The sequence below is a fragment of the Sinohyriopsis cumingii genome, chromosome 2 (genome assembly GCF_028554795.1).
Source record: "Sinohyriopsis cumingii isolate HCF-2022 chromosome 2, ASM2855479v2, whole genome shotgun sequence".
Classification (NCBI taxonomy): Eukaryota; Metazoa; Mollusca; class Bivalvia; order Unionida; family Unionidae; genus Sinohyriopsis; species Sinohyriopsis cumingii.
The window spans coordinates 38,351,690-38,365,083 of record NC_142962.1 but is presented as its reverse complement, the minus strand read 5'-3'; the positions used below and the strand labels follow the sequence as shown (position 1 = coordinate 38,365,083).

Here is a 13,394-nt window from a genome sequence, read left to right as displayed (position 1 = left end):
TTTCAGGCAAATGGCGTAATATCCTATTCAATTCTAATGTGTCAGAAGCTTTTGTTTTAATGCTTAAGATGCAAAATTGCATGAAACTGGGACACAATGTTTGTATCCATCTGAAACTTTGGTTTTGTTTTTTTATTCAATTATCAGGCAGACTGTTTCTTATTATCATGACTCTATGGTCTTAAAAAATAATAGAAAAGAGTGAGAAGCAACAAGAATTGTAAACTTCAACAAATAATTTATTTTAATAGAATACAAAGTGAAAATTTTAAAAGAACTTAGGCAATTGCAAATTAATTCACAAATAATCCTAGAATTAATAACACAAGTCCTAATGAATAAAGTTCTAAATACACTTCTGTGGTATTCCAAATTTCCAATGCTGAAGGTGCTGATGTGCCTGTTATAACATGTAGTGTCTGATGTACTAATGTACTAAATTGTAATGAGTGCAGTCTTTTGTTGAATCACAGTAATATAATCCAAGGTTTCCTTGTCTGAATTCTCTATAATTGCAAGTTAATGTCTCTTTACAAGAGTATTTGAGAGCACTTTGTACTTCCAGAGAATAATAAATAATTTCAACCATATCAAAATCTGAATACAACAATATAAATTTTATCACAGGAATGAATAATTTCTTGATAAACAAGATTATATAAAATAAACCTAAAATATGAGCCAGGATGTAAGACAAAAGTTCATTTCTAGAACAATCTGAGCTATAATTAGACATGGTCTGTTACTAAAATGATAATAAAGAACATGGCAACTTAATGTCCTTGACTCAGATCAAGATAATGATCCTAATATTTAATCTACATTCACAAAGTAGTATACACTATGTATCAGTTGTTTACAGAATAAAGAAAAAGTCAATGATTCCGGTCAGGTAAACAATGAATTTTGAATCTGGACAAGGTCAGCTACAAAATACAATTTTACATAACCCATAGCATATAATGAATAAAAATGTAACAAATAATGCAGATTAAATATACATAACATTAAACACCTGGTATGGATGTTTTATTTTTTTTCTTCAAATCTACATTTGAATAGCACTTGACTAAATTAAAAAAAATGGATTTTTACATACACGCAATCATACAAAAATGAAGATAATTCTCTTCCTTAATGAAGGTGAAAGACAACATTGAAATAAATTCATTATCCTGTATTAGTGTCTAATATCATGATTAATTTATTTTCTTGCAAGAAGTACGAAACTGACTTTTTAACTGTATTCTTTATACTGTGCAAAGTTTGGCTACAGATAAATTTACCATGTTTATTTTATTACATTCTTTATACTGTGTGATCAAAGTACGGCTACAGATAAATTTACCATGTTTATTTTACTACATTCTTTATACTGTGTGATCAAAGTATGGCTACAGATAAATTTACCTTCTTTATTTTATTACATTCTTTATACCGTGCAAAGTATGGCTACAGATAAATTTACCATCTTTATTTTATTGCATTCTTTATACTGTGCAATCAAAATATGGCTACAGATAAATTTACCATCTTTATTTTATTGTATTCTTTATACTGTGTAATCAAAGTATGGCTACAGATAAATTTACCATCTTTATTTTATTGTATTCTTTATACTGTGCAATCAAAGTATGGCTAAAGTCAATTGTACCATGTTTATTTTATTGTATTCTTTATACTGTGCAATCAAAGAATTGGCTAAAGATAATTGTACCAGCTTCTAGTAAAATATTCTTTAGACTTTGCAATCAAATTATGGGCTACAGAAAATTTTACCATGCTCATTTTATTGTATTCTTACACTAGGCAATCAAAGTATTGGTTACTGATAATATTACTATGCATGAAAGTATAGGATACAGGTAATTTTCCAAGCTCCTTGTATCATATTACTTGTACTGTGCAATCATAGTACTCAAAATGGATAATTGTACCATACTCCTTGTATCAGATTCCTTCCACTGTGCAATCACAATATTGGTTACAGGTAATTTTACCATGCTCCTTGTATCATATTCCTTGCACTGTGCAATTAAATTACTGGCTACAGGTAATTTTACCATGCTCCTTTACCATATTGCTTGCACCATGCAATCAAAGTATTAGCAGCAGGGAAGGTGAACAGACCAATTTTGGAGCAATTCTTTGAAAAGTAAAGCTACATAATAAAAAAAAATGAAAATACAAGGTCAATAACATCAAACCGAAGAATCTAACTGACCGAAAATTTTTCTAATTGGGTTAGCTCATTTTTGTTCCTTTACCTTTGTCGCTTGTATTTTCAAATTTGTATGTATGTTTGTTTACCCACCAGGACACTCATTTGTGTGTAATTAAATCATTATTATATCAATAATGGAATCTCACACAGCTAGATTAGCTCAAGAGTCACTAGAGGCAATTAAGAAATATATCCCTGTTCATGATGCTGTCAAGCAGCAACTACAAGTGCATCAGGAGTCTCAGGTGGAATTTGCAGAGAATACACAACAGTAATTTAAACCAATTGTCGAACCAACAACAAAAATGTTTTATAGCAAAACTGAGGTGGCTCAAAAAGCTCTTGAGACATTACCTGTTGATATTGTCGGTTGTCTTCAAGCAGCTCAACCACCACATCAGCAACCTCCTCAACCACAACCTAAAGTTCAACCACAACCTCTGCCAAGAGTCAGAATTAACATTACAGATAAATATATGCCCAAAGGTATTGCCGCTATCTATGACCCAGACCAAACAATTATTATTGCCGCATTTGGATATCATGATAGAGATTAAGTATGTAAAACCAGAATATGTTAAAACTCTAAAAGCTGCTGATTGGATTAAGGATGTATATCGCATTGCTACTAATACTCTGCAGATCAGATCTGAAAGATATGTTAATCAGTTAAATATTTTTAACCAGGCAGTAGATAAGCATATTAGAAAAGCAATGCAGGAAAGGGGACAAAGATACAAAGAAATGAAGCAGCAGCTTGAAACAGCAAAGGCAGAAAGGAAATGAAAAGAAATGAAGTTGAAATTTAAAGAGGTTGAACGAGCAAGAAAAGAAAGAGAAGAAGAAGATTTGGAATTTGAAGAAATTAGATGAATTATGTTCACCAAGGAAGAAAGAAGCAAAAGAAACAACTGGAAGTGGTCTTGTTATTTGAGGAATTGGTCTTATTACTCCATGTCCTAGCAATGTCCTTGCCGACATAGATTAGAAATCCTCATTGGTGGAAAACAAGCTGGTAATAATTCCCCAGAAATCATGAATGAAGCAGATGATATTTGTCAATGATTACCTACAGGTGGTATCATGGACATTAATGTTTAACGGTCTCTTATTGATGAAATTCTTGATGATTATCAGTGATTGAGGGTATACAATTAGATACAATGACTAAAATAAGATGAATATACATAATGCTTAACACAGACCGATCATGGTCAAGGTGATGAATTCGTGATTACTAACCTAAAAAGCGATCTACGGTGATGGACTCGGTGATGTTGTTCAGGATCTATTTAGAAGAATAGTCCCAAAAGCAATACCGATTGCAAAACAATTATCAATGAAAACTATTGACTTTCGTGATAAAGGTATTGGTGCTCATGGTGATGTTGCTAGTAAAGCATTCTCAGCAATCAAGGATAGACTAGCATGATTAATATGATGAAATCCAGTCAGTAAAATTGCCCAGTACTGAAGTTATGCTTGCAAATGTTGGTAAAATAATAAATCAGGCTGCAAATCAAAATCTAGCAGAGTTGGCTGGTGTACCACTATCAGAAAAAGAAAAAAATATAAATACAAGTCCGATAGCAGGAAGTGATCGTTTTAGATGATAATAAATATAATAAAATGTTTAAATGTGTATCTGATCCAGCATTTGACATGGACACACCAGTTCTCAAAGCTGAATCTGTGCGTGATTATCAGTATTATTCTTATGAAGCACGACAGCCAAATCAGCATGGTTGATTTGAGCTGCAATTTCTGGATACAAGCAGATATTTCTTACTCGCTGAAGCATTTAATGAAGTAGAAGGACAACTTGTAACAGACGTCATCGGTAAAACACCATACGGAGCTAATATCAGAGTTGGTTTTGTTAATAATGGCATCATGGCATTATTCAGAAGTGCTATATACATGAGTGATGGAAAAGAGATTGAATCAGTTCAAGACAATGTTGATGTTGCCACAATGATATTGGGTCTAGCAAGATATTCACATGATTATACAAGATCAGCTGGTCCGTCAATGATGTTTGCCAAGGATAATTTTGACCAACCTGATGGCAGACCGTATAATATAAGATGACCAATAAACAATGCCAACAACGCTGACACCGATGTGTGGCCGATGGTTCATGGAGCCAACCCAAATTTCAACTTAGGGTTCAAAACACATTAATTAACATTAATGGGTGAACATACAAGATTGTCGTGCATAATTCCATTGTCACATATCTTTGGATTTTGCAGAAATGTCAGAAAAGTCATTTTCAGAGGCAAGCATACAAATGTACTTGTAAGAAAGGGTAATGATAATGATGCTATCTGGCGTGAAGGTGACACTGTATTATTTAAACTTTCATTGTGGATGCCAGTAATGACTCCATCGATCGAAAAAGAACAACGGTTACTTTCTTTTATGAGTCAGGGTGGTAAATCAACATTGTCATGGTTGATTATGATCACAGACAGTACTCAAAGTGTAGTTAGTGGTTTATTCACATGGCAAATAGGATCACAACAAGGTGTTTCTGCACCAAGACATATATTTATTGCTTTCCAAGATACTAAATGACTAAACTCTCAAGAACACAGTCCAATGAAATTTGACAAACTTAAAATAAATGGACATCAAAAGCCATCTGAAGAAGTGTTATTAAATTTTGAGAATAATCATCTTGCACATGTATATCATTGTTTGATGACATTCGTGGGACGTAATCAAAATGCTGATTCCGGTCTACAAATATCACAACCAGATTTTACAACACTGTATCCAATTTATTACTTTTCGCTGGAACACCTGGATTTATTTAGACAATCTGTTGCTGATATACACTTTCGAGCTCGTGACAAGAGGAGCTATTGCTGAGTACAGAGCAGTTGCTGTCACACTCTCAGACAAAACAATGCTACATGAAGGTTTTGGTGGATGAATGAGAGTTATTGATGCCCCAGTAGAAAACATGTAATTAAATTGCTCATGATATTATGTCATATCATCATTTTAGTGTCAGTCTGACTCCTGGTCAGATTAAAAAACCTCAATCGAAATCAGCAAAGAATCATGGAATAAAAATATCACTTAAAATAGAACAAATCGAAGGTGGTCAAAATAAACTATCATTGTCAGAACGTCAACTTGGGCACTTCAATAAAGCTAAAGAATTAAAAACTGGTGTTAGACTTAATCTTTCTGCAGGTGCCATTAAAGATGCAGTCAAGATGGATGGTATATTTCCACTTGTTGCAGCTATACCAGTGTTAATAGCCTCTGCAGCCCCAGCTGTTGCAAAAGCAGCTGCACTTGGTGCTGTTGGAACTGCCGCTTGAATGGCATTAAAGAAAGCAACAGGAAAAGGAATAAAGACTTCTAAAAATAAAGGGAAAGGGTCTAAGACTACCAGGAACTCCTTATTGGTACAGAAAAGGTCTGAGATTTTCCAGGACACTTCATTAGATGCAAATCGTCTCCTTCCTATGTTAAATTTTGATTTACTTGATGCTGCTAAAAAATTAAACATCAAAAACTTTGGAGGTGTTTTAATGCATAGCCAATTACCAAAACAACCAAACAGTGTTGTAACCGGTATCATTAATCTCAATGGAAGTTCTGGTCCAGTTACTCATTGGGTTACATACGCGATTGATCCATGTGGAATTGTTTATTTAGATTTGTATGGGGTGGCACCACCAAAAGAATTTTTAAAATATGTCAGCAGAGTGAACAATATTCCAGTCTGGTATTCAACATTGCCAACACAGACAATAACTGATCCACCAGTATGTGGCTGTGACGTACTCGTTGTACTAGATGCTGTCATCATCAACAATACCACCTCAATAAGACATGCATGAGTATACAAGTAGACAGTATAGCCATCCACTGTCGTTTTAAACAGATCTTACAGTATAATGGTAGATATTTATGGAAGAGCTTCTCTGAGTCTTACTCAAAGCAAAACTCAGCAAGGCAATTTGTCTAAATATGCAACCCTTGACATGGTCATGGATGAACTCACTAATCTTTTGAGTCTTGCAAATGTGGACAAAAATAAAGTCGTTGTTTTTCAAGATAAACAAGGACAATTAAAGACATAATATTCCACTGACAGATATTATTCTGTGAGTTCCAGATGCAACCGAAGAAAACTTAGTGGTGTTTGCTAAAAAAAATGGTAAAATTAAAAACTCGGAGGAATCAGTTTTATCCATCATGGGAGAAATTGCTGGACGTGTCAGAAGATATTATGTATGGCAATCTCAATATGAGTAAAAATACAATTATTAATGTGAGAGAACCAAAATCACATGATGATGTGGTAACAAAAAGATATGCAGACAGCAACAACAACACGATCAGAACTGAGATCAAAGATCGTTTATAAACCGCAGGTGATACAATTACTGGTTCTCTCAATAAGACTAATAATAAAATTATTGGTCTTGAAGAACCAGAAACAAGTGATGACGCTTTAATGAAGAAATATGTCGATGACTGCAACATTCCGATGATGAACAATTAATGATGGAAAGACCACATTTAGATCTGAATATTCTAATCATATACAAACATTTTAAAATTTTCGTAGAAACATAAATAGAGCCATTAATGATTTTTTTTGGTAGTCCACCAGTCATCGACATTAAACTCTGACATAAAATAATTACCAACAGTGCAGTATATACGGTAACATCTGGATCAATATTATGGACACCACTTAAAAAATCCATCAAACATTGCACTGAGGTTATCGGTTCTCAGTACTTGGTACTATGACATTTATGATATCTACCACAATTTCACGGCGTTATCCACTAACGGGATCCTCTGGATCTATGTTAGTGATGTTGGAGCAAAACGATGAGGAAACATTCATGCTGGAACCAGAAGAATATTTTTTAGGTTTGTTGTATTTTTGGTGTCTTGAATTAGTCGCTAAAATACCACCTACTATATAATAAACTCCCCAATCGACGTTCAACATTACAGATACAATCAAGTATGTGAGTGGCAAACTAAAGATACCACTGATGAGTATACAGTAAAAGTAAACAAATATCAGACGTATAGTTTTCGTTGACATAACTGTGTATTCAGCTGTCTGCTGTTATCGCTGGAACCAGTGTATTGTTATCAACAATAACAATGACATCACCAGCAGTTGTAACAATTTGTGTTTCAGCTGCAATAACAATTGCTGGTGTTCTTAATATCATCACACAAAAAATATCTACATGTACAAATCTGAAATTGCATACAGCGACGATAGCATACTCTAAATTATCTTCCTTGATATCATCAGGCCATAGCAATGGAATAATATCAGATCCTGTGTTTACAGAAATGAATAAGATTTACAATGAGGCAATGACTGTGTCAGAATCTATGTTAGATTTAGAAAATCAGGATTTAGAATCAGGATTTAACAATACTGTCATCATTGCAAGAATTACTACAACAGATCATCACTAATATAACTCCCGTCACAAACCACGATGATATCAGCAGGCTCAACCAATCCTTAATTTAGCATTAATTTTCCAACTGCAATTCCAGCGAAAGAAATAGCACTAGCACAATTATGAGTAGATCATAGCTGGCCAAATATTAGATCAAATTCATTCAGTGGGTTGCAAGCAAATAATTCACTGGTATTTGAACATAAAAATAAACCAGATGGAACCCTAGACTGGAATGTTGTGAGTACACCTACGGGTAGTTATCAGATCGAACAAATCAATGACGACTTTCAGCGCAGAATTAAATCTATCAGAATTAAATCTATCAGAGGAAAAGAATCCAAAATTACTATCTCTGTTCATGAACCAACATTATCAGCAGTGACAAATACAAATTCACTAGATTATGCCATTGATATATATCGTCAATCCAAAGTGTGTTAGGATAGCCAGAGATACCACCTGTTTATCAAGGTCCACCAGAACCTCAATGGAGTGACTTTATCATGGATAAAAAAATATTTATAAAACTTCCAAAATATCAAAAGGATAATTTACGGCATCAATTTAAAGAAAATAAGGGAGAGGAATATATCCTTGATCATATTATATGTGATGGTATAAAACTTCCTGTACCATTAGCCTCATTATTCGATATTGATCATGAAACCTGTATTCTATATGTTTATGAAAATGGTTTCAGACCATATTCTGATAAAATGAAAATTGAACATCAAACTGTATCCGTGACTTTATAACGGTTATTCCAGAGTTACATTGATGATTATCCAAACAACGATCTAAAAAAGCAAATCATTGAAAAGATAACATCTAAACCAGGTTGCATCAGATCTTGAGTAAGTCAATTTAGTTATTATTGGAATGGTAATCATCGGACCGTATAGCGTGGATAATCAAACAACCCTGAAACAATTATCTACTACTCATTGTAAAATAACTGAGGCAGATTTACCAAAATTTATATTACCCAGATTTGACAGTGAAAAACTAAAGAAAACTGAAATGATATTATCAATGAATATTCTCCCACAGTATTTGAAGCACGGGGAAAAATAGCCCCACCAGCAGGTTTTCTTAGGTACAATAATGATCCGTACGGTGGAGGTCGTCATATTGCGCCAGGTATTGTTAATAAAATCAATGATCACAGTCAATCTTGTATGTGATGCAATTGATGGCAGCTATCAAGTAGATCTTGAAAAATCCAGACAGGCTCAGCAGGGATATATTTCATATACATTTACACCTCAAGTACCTCCTGGACATTTGATCATACAAGAACCCATTAATCCGGTTCATCTGTGATGTCATAATCCGTTATTATCAAGGATGCATTTCAAGCTTACTGACCATACCGGTCACCTTCTTCATTTGAGGCATAAAGTTTTGAATTTAAATCTGTATGTAAGAACACAGATCTTCATGTACGTAGAGGATTTCGTAAAATCTGTTTCTGAGTTGAAGTTTGCATTTTACAAATAATTATTCCTTGATTTAATCAAGGAGTATTATATAATGTATCAACACATGAGAGTATTTGTACACAACAGAATAAATATTATAGAATCAGAACAAATATTATAATCTGAATAAATATTTTTTTTACCATAGTCAGAAATGAATTAATCTGTTTAGCTGTTATCACAGTCACTAGTCACTTTGTCATTGTTTTCACTATCACAATCCGTTACCTCAGGCAAAGCTGAAATGCTCGCTGTTGCCAAAACTTTCAATTTCATCAGTGACATTTTCACTACTTTTACTTTCACAATAACCTTTTGTGATGTTTTTACTACTTTCACGTTCACAATCATTATGGTCACTGGTGACAGCGCTTTCATTTTCACCAGTAACAGAGTTACTTGCTGACATAATCCTTTTCAATTGTCTTACATGTGTATTTGCAATCTTTTCTGTTTCATATTCATGAGCTAATTCTGATCTAATTTTTTAAATTGCGCATGCGAGAGATACGAATTGCTCAACTTCTGTATCCTTGACTGTTTCCAAGGAATTAACATAGAATGCTGAATCAGCTTAATGAATCTGTATTCTGCTGGTAGTGTATATCTATCTTCAAATTATCATTGTTGTAATGATTCAAAATCACAAATAATTTTCTCAGGATCAGTAATTTTTATACCATTATTATGTAATTTCTTTCATTTCATAAAAATAGCATTAATATTTCTGAAATTCATTATATAATAAATATGTTTAAAATAAAAAAAAATATTTACACAACACTAACTTAATTCTATAGACAGCACAAACCCATGTGAACTAGACTGCCAAACAACATTCTAGTAAGTTCAGAGTGTAAAAATATAACTTAATTATATGGACAGCACAACCTCATGTGAACCCTTACATTGCCAAACAACATTCTAGCAGGTTCAGAGGATACATATATAATCTTAATTTTATGGACAGCACAACATACAATCTTATCTAACTAAATTCTATGGAAGGCACAACTTATAATCTTATCTAAATTAATTCTAAGGACGGCACAACATATAATCTTATCTAACTTAATTCTAAGGACGGCACAACACTAACTTATTTTATAACTTATTTCTAAGGACGGTACAATATATATACAGGGCCTTCTCTACGTTTAACAGATTTCTGCAAACCTTCCCCATAATCAACCCCGGGGAGTGCAAAAGAGCACCCAACACATGGTGAGAGGGTGTACTTTTTCTGTTGATAATCGAGCAATGGGCTGGACCCCAATGATAAAACTGGTCCTATGCTATATAAGCTAACCAATACATAGAAATCCAAAAGCAGCCCAAGCAATGGGCGTGGCTTATTCATTGTTTGTATTTTTCATTCTTTTTCTTAATTATTATCTCTGACAAAATCTAGAGGAAGCAAGAAACCGGACAGACTCAGAAAAATAAGGATAATGTTTCTTAAAAAACCCAACCAAATATACATTATTCATCAGTAAATAAAAATTTATATGATACAGGCTCTACCTTTATATGAAAGAATTATATCCCTTGACTTAGTCCAATGACAAAGCCATTGACATTGAATTTCTCTGTCTTACAATAGAATTATACTGTGAAGTAAGATACCTTTGTTCGTATTTCTTTGAAAATACCAATTTGGTTATTTAATTTGCAACACAATGGGAAAAAAATTAAACAAAAAATAATTTATTTATAAGCGAATACTATTGTAAAATACAGGCAAGATAACTTTTTACTCGCTTTATATTTTACCTGAGAGTTATCTCCCTTCATCTGGAGTGTTTATATCTAACAATGGGAGACTGAAATATTATTTTTTGTTTATATTTCTTCGAAAATGCTGATCTGGTAATATCTGTGATATGTTGAACCAAAGGTATGCAAATATCAAAATATCTGACAGCTGTATTCATTGACTGAAATATTATTTCTTCACCAGTCTCCACATTCACAGATTTAATAACCCTCCTTGCAATTTATTTTGTGCAAACCAATTTCAACAAATTTGCAATTCTGACTTTGTGTAATGACTCAAAAATTACTCAAGGAATTATCTTTCGGATCTGAAAATAATGTGATCGATCACAAGACCCTTTTTGATTAATCAATGAAAACACTCATATATGCATTTATGACAGAAATAATGTTTCTTCCCCCAATAGTAAATTTGAGATAACCAGTATCAGTGACAAAACTGACAGTTCCTGATGATACCATTGCAAGATGCTTCATAATTCTTGATGATGGGATGTTTTACAAATTCAATTTGCTCCATCTGTATAATAATATTATTGGTCTAAATATTTATTTTGAAAATCTGTAGAGATAGTCTTTGGCATTTTTTTATGACCTTCTCATTGACGGCATTATTTTTTTATCATAATATCATTTCAGCTCTCTGCATTTTTTACCACCACAGTGCAGACACAACTGCGTTTCTCCTTTAACCCCAACACCACACTTCAAACAGAGTTTTGGTTCTAGACTCCCTCTTCGTAAGCTTTGTAGGTGAAGTCCTCAAAATTCATTTATGCAAGTTTTGTTACAAGGAGTTGCAGAACCTATCATTAGTCATTTAAACTTATTCTTTGTTTGAATCATTATATAATTATATTTCAATTTAAATATATATTTGTCTTAATTTAATGTGGAAGAGTTTGACAGATTATCTACAATCGAATCTTCTAAAGCTAGATTCGCGATCTTGACAGAAGAACCCCTGACTTGACAAGGAGAGCTCTGGTTGATCTGAGGAAAACTGATTAGAAGTATTCATGACGCCAAGAAAGAATTTCGCGATGATGGTGCAGCTCATGTGTGGTCAATATTTCTGCATTATGCGCAATACCAAAGGTGTTATCAATGCTACAAATAATGACCAACAAAAAGCAATGATTATTAATTATCTCGACAATCAAAGGTATTTTTTTAGAGTAAAATTTATTGCGAAGCTGGACGATACTTGGATTATCTGTGACTCTGTCTGTCTTCACACTGGAAATATTGTTACATTATATATAAATTCCAAACCAGGAATGTTGACTGGTATTGACAAACCGTATTATGAATGAGCTATCCTGTGTTGCAGTTATTTATGTAATATATCTGCTGAATAATAAACCTAGCATTCATGTTCTCAAACCAATGAAATATTCGAAAATAAATTGTGTAACCAAGCGAATTACAGAACATTTTACAAATGTGATAAGTGGAAACAGTTTATAAGATCTAAGACATAAAAAAATAAATGAGTGGGTAGAAACAGTTAAAGATACTTGAGTGTCTATCAAACATGTTGCTGAAATTTCCAATAATAGTAAAAACAATAACCAGAGAGATTTTGTACGAATCAAAATATAAATCAAAAGGAGATCCGATACATATTATTTATCATAATGCACATGCATGGACTTCGGCTAAAACAATATTTTCATTAAATCGAATTGTTAAGTTCTATAATGGCGATATGTTTGATTTTATCAGAAATATCAGTAAAAACAATCCTGTGTGGCTGTTTCAAAGTTCTGATGGTGGAAATTACAATCAGTTTGTATGGTCTAATGGATATATTTATCGTACAGAATCTCTCCATAAAGAAATGAAAAATCTTGCACTGAAATATACCCATGATGATGCTGAACAATTACTGAGTAATTGTTTTACCATTCCATCAGTTGCTGCTCATTTTGGTCAGAAGGAAAATTCATGGAAACCAACACATTTGGAATTTCTTGAAGAAATACAACACAGTTGTGTTGAATATGAACATGGTGGATCGTGGAATACCAGATACAATTATAAGGATGTTATCTCAGTTGATATGGTTGCATGTTATCCTGGACGTTTTCTTGGAATGGAGAATGTTCTGCATATTTTAAGAGATTTGGTCATCCAACACACAAAATGACCAGAGTTGCACTAAACAGATCAATTAAGTTTGCTGAAAATTTTCATCCAATTTGTTATGTCCAGTTTGGCAAACACTTTTCAAAGAAAATGTGGGCACCAATTGTTTTATTACGATATATGCCTGACGTAAAAATTGTGATATCATTGGTTGTAAGTGAAGCAATTTTATCATATCGTCCGTAGAAACAAGTTTGGTTACCACATCAAAATAAATATGATGAAAATCCTGATATAACTGATTTTGAGAATAAGCTTGTAAAAGAGCTTGGCAGAAAAATGATTGGTAAA

General features: G+C 33.1%; 1 protein-coding gene across 1 annotated transcript in view; it reads right to left on the bottom strand.

Moving 5' to 3' along the window:
• LOC149804675 (RNA-binding protein 34-like) overlaps window positions 1–13,394 on the bottom strand; it is a 56,545-nt gene that overhangs the window by 15,056 nt on the left and 28,095 nt on the right. The gene's annotated exons all lie outside the window — the stretch shown is intronic.